Genomic DNA, 20,179 nt, shown 5'->3' on the forward strand with positions numbered 1-20,179 from the left:
TTGAGCGGGTGCAGGGGGGTTTTGGCGAGGACGAACTCGTCGAGACATGATTTCGGCTGTAGACAGAGTAAAAAACGTTAGACAAGGCTAAGGCAATGTGAAGACGTGATGAATGCATGCATGCTGACACAACAATGCCACCCGACGATGTAAGACTTGGTGCATGCCCTATGCCGCTCTTCATTTTTCAAAACAATGATAAATGCCTAGTTCAAAGTGTCACATATGCATGCCAATGCCAACTCATGTGCATGATCAACATGCATGCTAATGCCAACCCATGTGCATGACTCTTATGCAATGACAACCCACATGCAAAGCCATTTGCAAGCCAATGCCAAGGCATTTGCAAACAAATGCCACTTCTAAACTAAAACACCTTCAAACTAAATGCAATCTTAGTTTAGACGATGTTCCAAACCTAGGATAGACATGAAAAAGATATGGGGACAATGCTATGCCAATGCATGATGAAAAAGAGAATACAAACTTCATTTAGGCATTTTATCAAACACTTGGAGTGCATCCAAGTGGGAAACTCGGGCATAAGCCCATGGGAGTTCCAAAAACTGCCTAAATACACTCAAAACCCAACAATGGCTACACAATAGCCTCAATAAACCAAAAGAAATGGAACAATTTCAAGAAAAACCTTCAAAGACCCCCAATCCGAACACCATATTCAAACTAACGGAAATACCCAAAATAAAATCACCAAATCATGAAAATACAAAAGAGAAAGGGCTTTACCTTGATTTGGAGATGATTTTGGAAGTAAAACACTCGATTAAACGAAGAAATTTGAGAAAAAGTGGAAGAAAATCGCACGGGAGGGGGAAAAAGCACGAAACAGAGCAGTCTGCTCGAGCGGCTCGAGCGGTGCTCGAGTTTTATAACAGTCGTTCGCTCGAGCGAACTTAAAACCCTCAAGCGGGTTTCGCTCGAGCGGAGTCGAGCGAGGGTCGAGCGAGACCACCAGAAAATCACATTTTGCCCAGTTTTGAAGTATACAACACTCACATGACTTGGACAAATATTGAGAATGTCAATTTTCACACCAAGAGTACATATCAAATGTAGAGGAGCATCATATTCCCATAAAACACGCAGTTAAAAACAAAGTATCACAAGTAATATAGACGTGCGTGTTTAAAGCGGTCCTTGCTCAATCAAGAAATTTCAACCGTAAGGCGTGAGCGGGGTTGGGCTGAACATGAAACCATAAGTACTTGGGAATCTCATTCAAGATACAGAAAGTCAAACCCAATGCTGCTAGGACCTGAATCTTTCTGTTTAAATACTTGTTTCAGTATGTTCAAGAAAACAGAAAACTCATTCTGTTTTTCACCCCTTTTTTTTTTTTAAATTACAACTTCACTTTTTCTTTTCCTTTTGAGATACATATATTTTTTTTCACAAACGAACCATAATGAGGTCATCTAGCCCGTGGTCAATTCTGTATGAAGATAGAGCCTCCTACCACTTTTGATTGCCTCCCCAATAAACTCACAAGTGGTGAAATGTCAATTGACCGAGTTTGGAGTGAAGTGTGTGATGCCAGTCACAGATTACACGAGATACTCATGTTCCAAACCTTTGTAAAACATAGGTATATGATACAAATCTCAAAAGATACATGCACCTTGATTTTAGAATTAACAATCCCACTATTATATGGCGCAATCATGGAGTGCATGTATGGGCAGCAAACAAGAACAAAGAAACTGAAAAAAAAAATCAACAACAAAATAAAACAAAAATGCATGTAATGTATGTAATGCATGTAATGCATACCAGTCAGTCTACAGCACCCAGACCATGTGTGGCTTGCGTCTTCCCCTTTTGGATGATCCACCTTGGTATCCATTTTCTTGAGAATGGCTTTTCAATTCTCTTGGTGTGCCTCCTAAGCTCAAAGTAGTTTAGTCAGATGTGACCAATCTTACCACAATGATGACACACGGGGCTTGCTTTGTGAACTCTTTGTCTCAAGAAGGTTGAGACATTCTTGGGGTCATTCATGTAATTCTTACCCCTTCCAGAAGGATAAGCAGTTCTACTGTTAACGAATGCAGGAGCATGCACAAAATGACTCATTAATTTAAAACAGTTTGGTCTAATATGGCCTAACTTCCCACAGTGATGACATATGGGGCTCATGTTGCGAGCGCCTTGTCTTTTGGGAAGAGGAACAGACTTTTGCGCTTGCATAGGCTTCTTACACTTTTCAGATGGATGAGCCTTCCTTTTCTCAGTCATTTCAGGAACAAACACTGTGGTTCTCACATTTTTACAAAAGGCTTTTGAGCTTGAAGGAGCATCAGGATTCTCTTCAAAATAGCCTAAACCACTCTTATCACTAGAGGACTTTCCTAAATTTAGGAGTTTGTCAAGCTGGTTTGTCCCAATGGAGAATTTCTGCAACTTAGTATTTAACAAAGTTAGCTCATTTTCATGAGTTGTCACTTTATCCTCCAAAGACACATTCCTCTTTTGTAACTCATCTGTTAGACTAATGGCTTCTCTTAGTTTGCCCTGAAGTCCTTCATTTTCTCTTTTGCATAAATCTATTTCCTCAATATGTGCTTTATTGAGTTTCCTCAATTTCACACATTCCTTATACAACTTCTCATAGATTTCCTGCAAGTCATCTTCATCCCCGGATTCATTTTCAGAAACACTCTTAATTTCAACCACAGATTCACTGCTATGACTTTTTCCTGCAACAGAGGAAGTGAAATCCATGTAGTTGTGATTTTTTTTCCTGGGAGAACTATCTTGTGAGTCACTTGACTCAGACTCACTATCAGTCAAGGAAGTAGTATTAGCTTTCTCTTTGGCCTTTTTGTAATTCGCACACTCAAGTCGAATGTGACCAAAACCATGACATTCATGGCACTGAATATTGTCATTGACAGCTTTAGTTTCTTGCTTATACCTCCCTTCTCGGTTTTCTGAACTAGAACCTCCATTGAAACCCTTGAACCTTCTCTTCTCTTGTCTTGGATTTTTCTCGGCAAACATCTTCCTGAATCTTTTAGCATAAAATCTATCTCCTTGTCACTCATGGCAAGTTCGTCAGAAGATTCACCAGACTCCTCTCTAATAGCATTGAGGGCTATGGACTTGTTTTTCTTATCCATAGGAAAAGTATGTTCATAGGTTTGTAAGGAACCCACCAACTCTTCAATTCTCATGTTGTCCAAGTCTTTGCTTTCTTCTATAGCAGTGACTTTGGGACGAAACCTCTCAGGAAGAGATCTAAGGACTTTTCTCACAATTCTGTCCTCAGGAATTCTATCCCCTAAATTAAAACGAGAATTGACAATATCATTAAGTTTGCTATAGAAGCCATCAAAAGTTTCATTATCCTTCATCCTAAGTTCTTCAAAGTTGGTGGTTAGCATTTGAAGTTTAGAATTCTTTACAGCCTTGGTACCTTCATGGGTAACCTCAAGAATGTCCCATGCCTCTTTGCAATTTTCACACATGGAGATTCTCTTGAACTCCTCCTGGGACACGGCCATGAATATCGCATTCAGGCCTCTGCCTTTCCGCAACAACACTTGTTACAACACTATTTTACACAGGTTTTCACAAGAATATGCCAATACACTCATTTTTCCCTCAACACTTTTAAACCTGGAGGAGAAACGTATCCAAGATCAATGAGAATAGATTTTCTTAGTTTTAATGGGGAAGATCCCAATGGCTGGCTATATAAGGCCAACTATTTCTTTTCCTTCTATAATACACTCTCCCAACAGAAGTTAGGACTTGCTTCCTTCTATATGGAAGGACAAGTTCTAATCTGGTTCCATGATTTAGAGGATTTTGGGAACTAAAGGAATTGAGAGGATTTCACTAGAGCATTGCTCACTAGAGGAATACAAGTCCAGGTTTCAGGCCTTGTCCAATTGCCTAAGAGGATTGTCTAATTCTTATAAGAGTTTTTTATTTATTTTAATTAATTAATTAATTAATTTATTTATTTATTTTAAGTGACCCAAGAGATGCTTTTAGGCTCCCTGTTAGGATGTTCAACCTTGATAATTTACTCATTGCCTAAACGTTGGTAAAAATTTAGGAAGAACAACTTTGGAGTCTATGATGACTCAGACTTTTGCTAAGTTATTACTTTCCACTTTTATTATTTTAGTCTAAGCCTACTTAGATATTAGCCTAAGCTTTGGCATGAAGAGACATTGGGAAGCAACAAGGGCCCCTGCCCATCTTAGAGAATAGGCACCCAATCCCACTAGGAGGCCCATCATGGGATAGTGAAAGTCGGTCAATAAAGGCCTAAGGCGTAGGAAACCCTTATTAGGGTTTTAAGCATGGGAGGTGCTTAGGGAAAACATATTTAACTTTTCCTAGAAATCTCATAATTAAAACCTAGGAAACAAGCATTCTCATAATTAAAACCTAGGAAACAAGCATTATCGGTTAGCACGTTGTTGCCACTTGGCAAGCATGCTTACAGGCTTCTAGAAGAAACAAAGGAGATAGAAGATGATGTAAGGTTTGGCACACACCTAAGGCACACACCCATCTCACCTACTCACATGCCACATGACTCACATGCAAACCTACCTTACATTGAACTTGGACGTGAAAGTAGAAGAGAAGAGAGAGAGAAAAGAAGGTTTCAGACCCCTAAGAGCCTACACGCCACCCACCCATTTAATAATGAGTATGAGAGTTCCTAAAATATTTGAAATGATGAGAGGCACATGGGGTATACCAAAAGCCTAAAGCACAAGTCTCCAAGAGACTTTAGGATTTCAGCCAAGGGATGTACATCATGTACATGCCTAACCACAAAAACCAACCACCATTTTTGCCATGTCTCATGCATGCATGGAGTGTGAAAGTTTTTAGAAAAGTGCAATCATGAGGAAGAGGAAGAGAAGGCCTAGGGAATTGGTGCGCATAACTTTTAGGAATTTTAGAAGAATCTTAGTGGGAAATTAAAACAAGAGAGGAAGAGAGAGGGTCAGCTAGGGCAAGATACACACATACACCAATGCCAAATGGAACTATACACATGCCTAGGGACAAGAAGGCTCAAATATTGAAAAGACACATTTAGGATTTTTACACGCCCTTGAAGGCTCAGTGAACCTAGACCACATCAAGATCACACCATATGTAGAGGAACTTTTGGAGTTCTCGTTGTAAAGCAATGATGAAGAGGTAGAAGGAAGGGTATCAACCAAGGAAGAGACAAGGAGCCACATGGCGGCCATGCATGGTGGTTTTTGGTTTCTACAAGCAAAATAATGATAAGAGAGGGAGTGTGTGGGTAAATGAGAGGTATTTAAGGGCCTCATTAAAGTGTCGGCGCTCCACACTCCCGAAAGAATGCCCAACAGTCATTTGTGTGATTTTTATATTTGTTTCATCCTTTCTACCATTTCTCTCTCTCTCTCTCACACAAACATGCCTACCTTAGGCAGGAGTAAGCCATCTTTTTTCCTCACTTTGTCACCATCCAAACACACTCCACGTCTAGTTGAGAAGAAGAGCAAGGAGCCCACCTTAGAAGAAAACCACACAAGAAGAAATACTAAACTTCCACTATAATTTCTTCACCTAAACACACACCGTCACAAGAGTTGTTGGGGGTAGGAAGGGGTTCGGATTTGAACAAGAGAACGCCATCACATCCAAGCCATGCGTTGTGAAATTTTAAATACACTTGCAAGTGCACGAACAGTACCAAAGTATAGTTTTAGCAAGAATGAAGTTGAACCCACAGGGACTTGTTAAAACGTACAAAACCAATTAAATATAAACCAAACAAATTCTAATCCAGTTCAAGAAGATGAGTTGTAAAATAAAATAAGAAATAAAAAACTAAACAATCAATTAATCAAAGCAATAAATAATTAATTTAAAAAACTAATCAAAATAAAGAGAACTAAAATAAATTCTAAAAATGCAAACTAATCTAAACAATGAATAAACTATTAATGGAGAATGAACTAAGGTTTAGGAATCAACCTCATTAATTCATAATAACATATTTATGAAAATTGATTCTTCCCGAACATCTACATGATAATCTAGAAATCAATCTTATTAACATGGAAAATAGCATCGTTGAAACCCTTTTTTTAAAAAAATATCTAAATTATGTTCTTTTGTGTTCAAATATATAAAATCAAATCATCTCTTGTATTTTATAAAGAACTCTATCTCTCTTTATTGATATGAAGCAAGAACAATATATCGCTGAACACATAAATAACTGGAGAAAAAATCAATCTTATAAATAATACTACTAATCATCAATGACTTTAGTTGAAAACTTAGCTAAACATGTTCATGATAATAAATTCTAAAATCTGAATGAAAATAAACATCAAAACAATATTTAAAAAAAATAAAAAAAATAAAAATTACAACGCTCTCAAAACATAAGCATAGCTATAAAGCTGGACGTAGGAACTCCATATTTTTTTTTTCTCCTAGATGCTCCTGTGGTGTAGCTTGATATTTCTTTTTTTCTTAGGTTTCGTTCGCCAAGGCGTGCCTTTTCCATGTGATGCTATTAGTGCCCTTTGTTTTGTGTTTTTGTTTTTGTTTTCTTTTTTAATCTTTTATTTCTTTCACTAGTTGACGTCTCTTTTTAACTTTTTGACTCTCACTTCTTTTTTTCTTTTCCCACTCCTTTTGCATTCAAAGACTCCTTTAGCACACCTCGAATTCATATTAGTTTTGAAATATAATTTTTTCCCACTTCAATTCCTAATCAAGATAAAATTTGAAGTCAAGTGAGGGAAATAATATAATTTCAAAATTAATAAAAAAATATAATTATTAACCCTACATAGTTGTGATAATGCTTAATTTAAACTAGAAACATTATGCACAATTAAGCTATTGTCATACTCCCCCACTAGCTTATTCCTAGTCTCTAGCAATTAAAGCTACTAAAGTTTAAAGATAAAAGAAACTTATTTTTGTTTAGCAGTTTAATGGAGGGTCAAATCACTATAGATATTAAAGAAATTTCACATGCTTTTAGTACTCATTGTGAGTGAAATTTTTAGCTATCACAGAAGACACCCCTCAATTTAGGATAAACATGACTTAAATTTCTATCTGAAGTATCTTTCAACTCAAATCTCATTAGGGTGTACGCTCAGCAAATGAAATCACTTTGTATAGGGTATAACACTCTTAACAATGTAATATGTGAGCAAAATAATGTACGCAAAAACAAAAATCTCGCATATAAATTATAAGAAGAAACACTTGCAAGAAAAAAAATAAGTAGTCTCATGGATGGATGCTGAAAATATAATTGATACCACACTTTATTATGCAATCTTCAAGATCAAATAAGGACTTTATTGGCACGTAATGTAGGGTAAAAGAATGGAAATATATAATATGTGGGTGATGGTAAAAATAAGACATGTTTTTAAGAATAGTTGGACTTATACCCAAGGTTTTTGGTACCGTACCGTACCGGCCGGTACATTTCGTACCGGTCACCAGGCCGGTACAGGTAAGGTACCTGTTTCGTACCGGTTGAAATACCGGCCGTACCGACCTATATTTCGGCCTGTACCGGCCAGTATTTCGGTATTTCGACCTTTATGTTTTTTTTTTTTTTTTTTTTTTTAAGTTATAATCTCATTTTTTGACCCCAATTCATATTAGACTATTTATAATTTATATATACATATGTATTCATGTATAATTTATTAATATATAGATTATTATTTTGAAATATAATTTATATATATATTTATATATATAATTTATTTATATATCGACTATCCCGAAACGGTACCGGTACCGAAATATTTCGTTTCAGTGTCTTGACCGATACGCCATCCGGTACGGTATTCAAAACATTGCTTATACCTCTATTTGACATTTTCATTAAATCCCTTATTCCAACTCATTTTCAATGAATCATATGTTTCTTTTCATGGTACACACTTCTTCAATTTGACCATCTTTCTTTCTTTCTTTCTTTCTTTTTTTTTTTTTTTTTGATTTGTTTTCTTTTCTTTCATTTATTTTTTCAATCCCCACACTTCCATTATACTTTCACCACACTGATGGAAATTGAAAAAATCTATTCTTGAAACACTTTAAAAAAAAAAAGGTTTAAGAAAGAAAGGATAATCAATATGCTCAATGTGGTGACTAGTGGCAATGTATCAAGAAAAGAAAGTGGAGGCTCAAAATAAACAAAAATGGCATAATCTCATCTTTCAAAGATTAGCGTAATTCTTCAACATCTATGACTTTTTGGGATTAAAATATGGCATAAAAAATTGATTTTCATTCAACCAAAAGAAGGAATAATTAGACTAAAGCATTTTTTTTTTAAATTCTTCCAAATGAAATTTAGATTAGAACAAAAATAACCCTTTGGAAGAAATGGATTGGTTCAAAACTCTCAAGGGTCAACAATCTCCACATTATTATCTTCAAGATTTTCTAACCACATTTATACGTCAATAGGGGCCATGTATGTGTAGCTACATGCTTGTGTAATAATGTGAGCATAAAAACATTGAAACTCTTTGTATAGAAGTAGTATAATGAACTCCATATAAACTAGTGCTAACAATTTAGCTATCTAAAATAGATGTTTTCAATATGTAAAAACTAAAATATAGCATGAACGTGAGAATTGAAAATGATAGAAGTGAGCGAGGAGAGAATTACTTGATCAAGATGATTATTGAAAATCTATATCCTACAAAATATTTGCTAAAAAAAAGGAAATAGAAAAAAAAAACTAGGTACTAAAACAAATATCAATTGAAAATAAAAAGAAACAAAAAATGCAAACTTTTTTCTTTTTTGGTGCACTAATCTATAAGAAAATTACAAATTCATCCTGATAAGCAGGATCCTCTAGTGGCACTAATCTATAAGAAAAATGATTTCAGACGTTAACCATTAACTTTAAGAATATCACAATATTTAGAATTTTTAATTTCAATTGCCCTAGATGGATATACTGTGCACACTATGAATGATCCAATCCCTATATATCATAGTTTTCTTGGAAAAAGATGTGAATAAGAATAATGAAGGACTTCTTGATCGGGTTCAAATGATTTTCTCAATACATTTCGATCATGAATCATTTTTATTTGTTCCTTATAAGATATCTCAATATCAAATTGCAACCAAAATGAATTTGACGAGCTTCAAGAGAGTTCTTATGACTTGCTTGTACAAAATCATCCTAGACAATACCCTCAATCATATTAACCTCACAAACATCTTCATCATTTGGTATTTGCTTGCTTATGTGAAAAATATTAAGCTCAACGGTCATATTTCCAAAAGAATTTTTTATCACACCACTTCAACAATTAATTAAAGCATTCAATGTTGCTAAGAAAGGGTGACTTAGAATAATATGGATTTGTGTACTAACATTTTGAGTGGGCTCAATATCTAATACCACAAAATATACTAAAAAATAGAATGAATCAACTTTGATTAACACACCTTCAATAATACCTTTGGGAATCTTAATAGACCTATCAGCTAACTAAAGTGTCATTTGAGTGGGTTTTAGCTCCCCTAATCCTAACTGCAAATATATAGAATATGGTAGTAAGTTCATACTCGACCCCAAATCTAACAAAGCTTTCTCAATGTGATAATTCTCAATCTTATATGAAATTATAGGAGATCCAAAGTCCTTGTATTTGAATGAATATTTACGCTGAATGACAGAACTAGCTTCCTTAGTCAAAAATGCCTTTTTTGGAACATTATTATTCCTTTTTACTATAACAAGATCCTTAAAAAATTTCGCATAAGCAGGTATTTGCTGAATTGCATCAATGAAAGGTATATTAATTTGTACTTGCTTAAACACCTTTAAAATATCATCAAATTTAGCATTTTTCTGAGGATTTTCCAACCTCTGAGGAAATAGAGCTCTAGAAACAAATTTCTTAATAGGTTCAGAAGGACTAGGATCATGAACTTTGATGGAGTTGAGTCAACCTTCTTTTTCTATGTAGAGTCTAACTCATCAACTTTTGGTACTTTAACTACTGACCTTCAGATTGGGTATAGGCTGACTTGGAAATTTTCCTCTCTCCCTCTAATCAACATAGGTTGCTAGCTGGCCAATTTGACTCTCTAATTTTAAAATTTCTTGAGTATTCATTTGAATTGAATTTTTCATCTCTTGAGTGTTTCAATTAGTGGGTTTCATAAATGCCCCTAAGAGACTCCTTTAAGCATGATTGTTATCGTGGTGGTGCCACAAATGGAGGAATAGATTGAGGAACATGAGCATAAATTAGGTTAGGTAGTCGGAGTTGATTTTGTTGTTGTATCTGTGGTCCACCTAAATTTTGTCCAGAAAAGATTAGGATGATTATGCCAATTAAGACTGAATTTCTCTAAAAACTTATTAACAAACGGTTTTTCAAAATTATTTACTACATTTGCTTGCTTAACATAGCACTTTGAATAAGCCTGTGAGGAAGACATGTTTGTGTCTCACGCATGGGACTAGCACAAAGAGAACATACTTCATCTTGAACTTGATTGATAGAACTCATGGTTCTACCTAGAGTCAAAGCTTCTACCTTATGAGTGAGATTTTTTAATCTGATCTTAATATCATGATTTTCACTTATTTAATATAAATCTCATTTCTTGACTATCTAGGATAATCGCTCTCTACGATTAGAAATTTTCCATTGCTGGGAACTTTATTATAGATTTTCTAGAAATTTATATGCATCATCATCCGTTAAACTCAAAAATCCACCAAATTTATTGACTCAATCATGTTACAGTTTGTCTAAGTTAAACCATTATAAAGATATTGCACCAGTCTCCAGATCTCAAAACCATAGCAGGGACACTTTAGAATAAGTCCTTAAATCTCTCCCAACTCTCATAAAATTTCTCATTATCCTCTTGATAAGAATTAGCAATCTCTCTCCTTAAAGCATTGGGTTTTTACATCAGAAAAAATTTAGACAGAGAATTTTTGTGACAAGAATTTCCCAAGAAGTGATAGACCAAGAAGGCAAAGAGTTAAGCCAAGTCTTTGTTTTATCCTTTAAAGAAAAAAGAAACAAGCATAGGCAAACTGATCTACCAATAAAGTTTTGGAACCTAAATGTAGCACAAATTTCAAGAAAATATTTTACATGTATTTGAGGGTATTCTCTCTCAAAACCATGAAAAATGGGAAGTAATTGAATTATTTGTAGTTTCAACTCAAAGTGTGCTATAATAGTTGTAGGCAACTCCATTCATGATGGAGGGTTGGTGGTAATGGGTGAAAACAACTCTCTAAGAGTTTTAGTATCCTTAAAGTTTTTCCCGATTATAGACAAGGAGTGAAAATCTAGACTAACAAGGCGGTGATTATGATCACCTATCCACGTTTTCATAAACCACACTATATTGCAATTTTTTTTTCTAATTTTTGAATTTTTGATTTTTTTATATAAAAATACTACCTACAACTAGTAGAAGAATAAATTTAGTCAATATTCTTTCCTAATCAAGTCCCTGACAACGAAGGCAAAAACTTGTTTTGAAATTTTAAATATACTCGCAAGTGCATGAATCGTACCGACGTGTAGTTTTAGCAAGAATAAAGTTGAACCCACAAGGACTTATAAAAACGTAGGAAACCAATCAAATATAAACCAAACAAATTCTAATTTAGTTCAAAAAGATGAGTTGTAAAATAAAATAATAAATTAAGAACTAAACAATCAATTAATCAAAGCAAGAAATAATTAATTTAAAGAACTAATCACAATAAAGAAAACTAAAATAAATTCTAAAGATGCAAACTAATCTAAACATCGAATAAACTATTAATGGAGAATGAACTAAGGTTTTGGAATCCACCTCATTAATTCATAATCAATTTTGTTATCAAGGAAAATAATATCATTGAAACCCTTTTTTAAGAAAATATCTAAAATATGTTCTTCGATCAAATCTATAAAATCAAACCATCATTGGTATTTATTAAAACAAATCACAAAAGATATAAGATTTTGTTTTTGAAAAAATTATAAATCAGGCTTTCAATTGATTAATATTATTCTAGATCATGAGAAAAAATATGATTGAACTCAAGAGTTCTATCTCTTTCCAATGATATGAAGTAAGAACAATATATCGTTGAGCACATAAATAATTGGGGAAAAAATCAATCTCATAAATAATACTACTAATCATCAATGAGGTTTCATCCTCAACCGTAGTTGAAAACTTAGCTAGATATGTTCATGAAAATAAATTTAAAATCTGAATGTAAATAAACATCAAAACAATATTTAAAAGGAACTAAAGAAAAATTAAAATTAAAATGCTCTCAAAACATAAACATAGCTGTAAAACTAGAGGTAAGAACTTTAGATATTTTTCTTCTTCTAGATGCTCTTGCAGCCCAACTTAATCTTTTCGTTCTTCTTAGGTTTCGTTTGGGATGCCGTTGTGCCAGGTTCTGTTTATAAGCTCCCAACCTCCAATTTCCTTTTCCATGTGATGCTGCTAGTGTCCTTTGTTTTGTTTTGTTTTTTTTTTTTTTTTTTTATCTTTTCTTTCTTTCACTAGTTGACATCTCTTTTTTAGTTTTTGCCCCTTTCACTTCATTTTTTCTTTCTTACTTCTTTTGCATTGAAAGACTCCTTTAGCACACCTCGACTTCATATTAGTTTTGAAATACAATTTTTTTTTCCACTTCAATTCCTAATCAAGATAAAATTTAAAGTCAACTATCAAGTGGGTAAAATAAAATATTTCAAAATTAATAGAAAAATATAATTTTTAACCCTATGTAGTTGTGATAATGCTTTATTTAAAATAGTAAAATCATGCACAATTAAGCTATTATCATCCTAGAAAAGGCTAGAGTGTTTGGGGTTCCATTTTGATGAATTTTGTCAAAACATGGGAAAACTAGGGTCTTCTTCAAGAGGAAAATTGAACCACCACTAGCAAGGCTTGACTTAAAGAGAGGCCTTTGGAAGAATGAGAGACCTTCAGCCACCATTTAGGTTAAACTCAAGTTTCCTTTTCTATGAAGTTTCGACCATATGAGTGATGTTCATCATGTACAGCATGCACAACTCATACGCCATGCTCACTAGCAAAACACTAAGACCAAAAATCTTGAGGAAGGAACACCATCACCTCTCGGCCTAGGGCAATCCTTTAGGCCTGAGCATTTGAAGATGTTACAAAATAGAGAAAAGAATCTTATAACTGAATAGGAAGAACCCTAGCACGCCACTCACACACACACACACTCTTGGATTAGGGTTTCGTTATTTCACTAAGTCTAATGATTTGCATAATATATTTATGGCTGGCTTGTTCATTAGTATTCGTTTACTTCGGATATTTGTAAGTTAACTTCTAACTTATTGTTAAATAATGTTCATATATAGCATGTAAACTTTGCATGTTGTTGATTAACTTGATTATGGAATTGTTGTTGAAGTATGCTATGTTTCAGCCATGTCCATTTATGCCATGCTCAATTGTTGTTTGTAGACTAAAATGCCATGTTTGGATTTCAAGTAAAGTTGCACGCCTTCATTGAGCTTTTACATATTGTTTTACATGTACAAGAATATTGCATATTCTAATTCTTTTCAGCCATAAACGTGATGCACTTTGATACATGGCTTAAAGACATGATTTCATTGCATAAGAGTTACATGGTTCATGGAATATATTTTTAGGTCTCACATTTAAGGAAAATGACCTTGTCACAAGAACATGTCACATGTATTTCGGGTTGTGTTTTTGAAAAAGAAAGGGGATACATGTTTTGTCACGATCCTTAGAGTGCTTAAACTAGAATGGTAACCTCTGAGTTGATAAAGAACAGTTAACAGACTTTAAATCAGTCATTCTTAAATGATTCCAAAGTGAAGTAGCACCTAACGCTAGTGGGTGCAACACATGGAAAATACAGTGAAGGCATTATGATCTAATGTATCATATTGTAAATACAGTGAAGGTGAATTGTAAACTACTATATAATATAGACTCTAACATACTCACACTTGGTCAAAAGGGCCGGTTATTTAATGCAGTAACTAGCAAGAAGCCCACGGTGTGTAGGGAAGCTATGATGTATTCACCCACATTGTTATAGTGAAATAATTATAAGAGACTAATAAGAAATGACACTCTGTTATTTGGTTATATTGTTGCTTGGTTACATGGTTATAAGTTCATTGTTAAATCTGTTACATGGATACACAATCAATGATTTTGAGAAGTACATGTCCATGTATTCATTCTCATGGTTTACATTTGCATGCTTGTATAATTTTCATGTATGTTATTTGTTTATTTGTTGAGATTTCTAGAAATCTCATTGTGATAGTTTCCACTACCATTCCCCACTCGAAATGGTAAAAATTGTGACAGGATCCCAAGATTCCACTCAAGATGGACGAGTTGCCTAACCTCAACGAGGATGAGTTAACTCTTGAGGCTCGTATCCATTTTGTTATTTCTTGTCTAAAGGCTACTTTGCACTTCCTTAAGGAAATTCAGGACATCCTGAATAAGGATTATATGCCACAGTGGCCATCTGAGCTTGAGGAAGCCCTCACCCTAGAAAATCGGATGGACTATGTCACCGACTATATAAGACAAGCACGCAAGTATACGATTAAAGCTCAAGAGGTTGTTCAAAGTTTAGAGATAAAACAACTAGGACTTTATGCCCTACGGGGAAACAATAATGTCTTTTTATGTATCACGAGTTGTGGTGAACTTGGTATTATGAGGGTTATGGTTTAAAGTTTAAACCCCACTTTTGTATTGGAAGAATATAAATAAGTACACTTTTGAGATTTCTTAGTTATATTATATTGGTACCATGCATTAATTGCTCTAATTTTCTTACCTAGAATCAAACATTTTTTGCTGCAATTATTGGATACTGCTAGAAACATATCAAGTGTATTGCATATTATCTGTCATGAAAGGTGGGAACGTAGCCTTGAGTTACATGTTCCCAACACTTCAAACTCTGTCCAATCCCAAGCAACGTTTGGGGCGTCATAGGGTTAGTAGGAGAAGTTGGAAGAGTAATGCACCTAACCCAAAAACCCTTTCCACAAAATCCTTAGTAAGCCCTAAGTGACTGTCCAAGGCCTTAGTGTCAGCTCAGAAATTTAATCAATACCAAATGAAGAAAAGAAGGGATAATGACTTATGTTATTACTGTGATTCTAAATGGAACCCAAGCCACAAATGCTCAAATCTCAAATTGTTCTTAATTGAAGAGGTGGAGGAGTGTTGGGTGGAGGAACCTGAACAAAGTGAGGATCTATTCCAAGAGAAGGGAAGGAAGCAAAGCAGAGTGTGGCCCAACTTGATATCTTTTCCCATGCCTAATAGGGTCACAATGGCCCAAAACCATAACAGTTAGGGGGTGGATGGAAAATTAGAAAGTGACAGTGCTCATAGACTTTGGGAGCACAAATGTCTTCTTAGACCCATCCATTATTAGGAAGGTAAATATGCCCTTGATGAATCTGAAATGGTTAGGGTGAAGGTAGCTAATGATGAGTTGATTACAATTAAGTGGAATGTAATAGGGTGTTGTTTGAGGTGTAGGGCATTATGTTTACTATTGTAATGCATGTGTTGGTCTTTGCAAGCTATGATGTGGTCTTAAGAGTGGTTGAGGGAATTGGGGCCCATTTTGTGGGATTGTGCAAACCTTTCTATGGAGTTTCAATATACAAGCAAATCAATCAAATTCAAGGGACTTAACCCTTCAACAATTTTTTTTTGGGGGGGGGGGGGGGGGGGAGGGGGGAGAGAGAGAGACTTTGTAAGCACAACAAATTTGGAAAAAATTGGTTGTTGCTACAGTTAGTGGAGGAAGAAGTAAGTCCTTGGCTTGAAAGCCTACCCCATCATATACTGAAACTACTCAATTACTACTAGGATGTGTTTGACCCAAGGGTCTACCCCCACATAGAAATCAAGATTATGCCATCAACCTAATTCCCAATACCCCTCATGTGTCAGTGAAGCCCTATAGATATCCTTATTTTTAAAAAAGATGAAATAGAAAAGATTGTTAAGGAGTTGCTAAGTACATGGGCGATTAAGCCTAGTCAAAGCCCATATTCCTCTCCTATGTTATTAGTAAGGCAGATGCTCTTGGAGAATATGTGGGGATTATAGGGTATTAAATAAGGTGATAGTGAAGGATAAATGCCCTACACTAGTTGTGGAAGAATTTTTAGATGAATTTGTATTGTTTTCTAATATGCGTTTGTGTTAAGGCCCAGCTACTTACAACGAGCACGAGAACATAGGAAGAATTACATTGATTTGAAAAGAAATGAACAAACTTTTGAGATTGGGTACTTAATTTACCTCAAGTTGCAACCAAACAATTAGTTATTAGTGGGTCATTGCTGAAATCTTAAGCTAGCGCCTTATTTTTTCAGCCCCTTCCAGATCTCATGAATAATAGTCATAGTGGCCTACTACCTCTAGCTACCACCGACCTCAACTATACACCCTTTTTTTTATGTGTCGCAACTGAAAAAAAGTCAACAAAAGGATCATTGTCCCTCCAATCCTCCCCTAGTGGATTTTGAAGGAAACCTCAAGTTTGAGCCCGAGGAAGTGTTGGCTTGCCGCGTGCAGAAGTGGAAGAACAAGCCACTGGTGGAGCTACTAATTCGGTGATAATGATAGAAAATTATGGATGCGAAAAAATAAATTAAAAATAGAAAACATTATCTCTAGGACCAATGGTCCGTAGAGTTTGTACTCCACTCTTTGGGAGGGGGAGTTTTTTGGACTGTCTTAGACGGTGGTTTAAGATAAATTTGTCTCTCAGACGGTTAGTCTAGAAGCCTGCCTCTTAGATGGTTAATCTAGAGGCGTTGGACAGAACCTTGTCAGCTGCAAAGAAATTTGTAGGTTGGAGAGTGAGAAAAATTTAGAATTTGGCTTGTATTTCTCAGGTCAGAAGTTGTAATTGTCTATTTTATGAATTAATGAAATAATGTTTCACTATAAAAAGATAATAATAATATTGTTATATAAGTTTTTCTACTTAGAATACAAAACGATGATGTACCTACCTAGAAGTTTTGCCTTAGACATCCTTCCTTCCATTCCCGAAATGCATTGTATTACTTAAATGTCACTACACACAATACTTCATCGTAACTTCAAAATTCATAACTCCAATTAATCGAACCGCACAATCTTTCCCTTCTTTCTTTATACACGAACTCATCTTCTCATCTCATCATCTGCTCTCTCAGACTTGCAACTCTCACCCCCTTAAGGACCTTGTCCTCAAGGCCCTGATAAATTTCTCCCCTCATCAAAGACCCTTGTCCACAAAGTGTGGGTAAAAGTCGCGTAATTTTCATAGTAGTTTCCAAAAGTTGTGCTTTAGGTTGTTAGCTATTGACTTCTGTCTATAAGGTTGAAGGCTTGGAAACACTTAATCTCCAAACTCAAAGGATCTTTTAGTTCTCTTTTTATTAGCATATAACTTCATTCTTTGTTGAACTCTTTGTAAATTATCCCTCAACATCATCAAAATCTGCTCTCTAGACTTCAATTGCTAGTCAACAGCTGCATTGGCAATTGTTCCAAGAACATAAGCCAGTAACTTTGGTGGCAAATAGCCATAAAGAGATTTAAAAGTAGAAACTCTAATTGAATAAGTAGTGGTGTTATAACACTACTTTTCTATAGGAATCCAAACGCTCCATTCCTTTGACTTATCACTAGTGTAGCACCTCAATTACCCCTCCAAGTACTTGTTCAACACTCATATTCGGCCATCTGATTGTGGATAATACGTAGAACTAAAATTCAATGAAGTTCTCTTAAATTTAAACAATTTAGTCCAGAATGAGCTTGTAAATGTTGGGTCTCTATCAGATTCAATGAACTTGGGCATTCCATGCATTTTGAAGACCTGCCCCCCCCCCCCCCCAACCAAAAAAAAAGCACTTTAAGCCACCTTACAAGTTGTATAGGGGTGAGCCAATGGAAAGAAATGAAAAAATTTAGTTAGCATATCCACCATAGAAAATATCACAATAAACCCACTAGACAAAGGCAATTCCTTAATAAATTCTACAGAAATATGCAACCATGTAGAATGAGGATTTGGTAAAGGCTGCAGTAGCCCTGTTGAATGAATAGTCACATGTTTACTTGTTTGACAAACCACGCATTCTCTAAAAAAAAACTTCTTAATGTCATTGCTCATGCCTTCTCGAAATAAAATAAAATAAAATTCCAGCTTAGCCCTTTGCACTGTCTTCTTATACCCCACATGTCTAACCTGAGGGCCATTATGCATATGCTACCAAATCTTAGCCTAAAAAGAAGAGTTAGGAACTACAACAAATTTTTCTTTTCTCAACAACTAAATCTGTTGAAGGGTGTAATACTTAGATCCCTCCAACACTTGTTGTAGTCAATACATGAGGTTCAATTATTGTTTTCTTGAGATGCATAAAAGCTTGAGTTGCTGCTTCAGACCACACAAAGGCATTTCTCTTTAGCAATTCAGTCAATGGAGTTGCTATAACACCATCATTCCTTATAAATTTTCTATATTATCCAATAAGACTTACCCCTTGAGGCTGAATAGGCCACTTAAGCATGGCGACCATTTTTGAAGAATCAACTTAAACATCCTTAGTAGATATTTCATGGCCCAAATAGTCAATTTCTTCAATGCCAAATTTACACTTGGACCCCTTTGCAAACAAAGAATTCTACCTCAATACCTCCAATACCACTTTCAAATGCTACACATGATCAGACAGATTTCTACTATAAATGAGAATATCATCAAAGAAGACCAGTACAAATCTTCTTAAGAAAGGCTTGAATAGCTCATTCATTAGCCCTTGAAAAGTGGTAAGGGCATTACTAAGATCAAAAGGCGTTACTAGGAACTCATAGTAGCCCTCTTGAGTTCTAAAAGTTATCTTCTCGATGTCACTTTCCTTTAACCTTATATGTTGATATCTTGATCTCAAGTCCAGTTTTGAAAAAATTTTGGTACCAAGTAACTCATCAATGACATGTATAAGAAACTTGTCCTTGATGGTTTCTTGATTCAAGGCACGGTAATCCACACACATTCTCTAAGTGTCATCTACCTTCTTAACCAGCAGAACAGGTGAAGAGAAAATGCTTTGGCTAGATCTCACTATACCTAATTTTAGCAAATTCGATACAATGTTCCCTATCTCTGTCTTTTGATAATGTGGATATCGATATAGCCCAACTGATATAGGTCTAGTACCATCTTTTAAAGGAATTTGATGATCAAAATTCCTTTTAGGAGGTAGCCCCACTAGTTCTACAAGTACATATGCAAATTGCTCCACAGCTACTACAATTTGATGATCTTGACTATTAGATAGATTTGGTGGTTCTTGTGCCACAAGTTGCAAAAACCAGCCTTGTTGATTGACAAAGGAAGACTTCAAAGAACCTTCTCCATTATGCATATACAATGTCACTCTCAACTGACCCACCACAAAATCTATAGACATAACAGAAAAATCCCAATTAATGGGCCCCAAAGTCCTTAACCGCTGGACTCCAAAGACTATATCACAACCCCTAATGTCAAAACATGAAAATGAATAGTGAATTTGGAACCCTAAATCTTGATAGTTTCCTCACATTTGCCCTGACTCAAGATAGTATCTCCATTAGCAACTTTCACTTGCAAACTGGCTTCATTATGAACTTTTAACTTGGCTAATTTTACCACTAGTGGATCCAAAAAATTATGAATGTCGCTTGAATCCACTAAAATTTCTACTTAATACTCTCTAACTACCCAGCAATCTCATGACATTGCTATTGGGACCACTAGAGAGAACATGGATAGAAATCTCCAAGCTCTCATCTTCCTACACTGCTTTCTCTTCCAAGGCACTGCCTTCTTCACTGTCATCCCTAACAACCAAATCTTCAACTACACCCTCTTCCCCTTGCAAAAGATAGACTTTTGGGTTTTTACACTCATGTGCTGGGTTCCACTTTTCATTAGAATGGTAGCATACCCTTTCCTTCTTTTTTCATCCATTTGGGCATAAAAAACTTTCTTGAATAGAACAAATGACTTATGTACTTAATTAACTTCCCACGA

Source organism: Carya illinoinensis, chromosome 3 (genome assembly GCF_018687715.1).
Source record: "Carya illinoinensis cultivar Pawnee chromosome 3, C.illinoinensisPawnee_v1, whole genome shotgun sequence".
Lineage (NCBI taxonomy): Eukaryota > Viridiplantae > Streptophyta > Magnoliopsida > Fagales > Juglandaceae > Carya > Carya illinoinensis.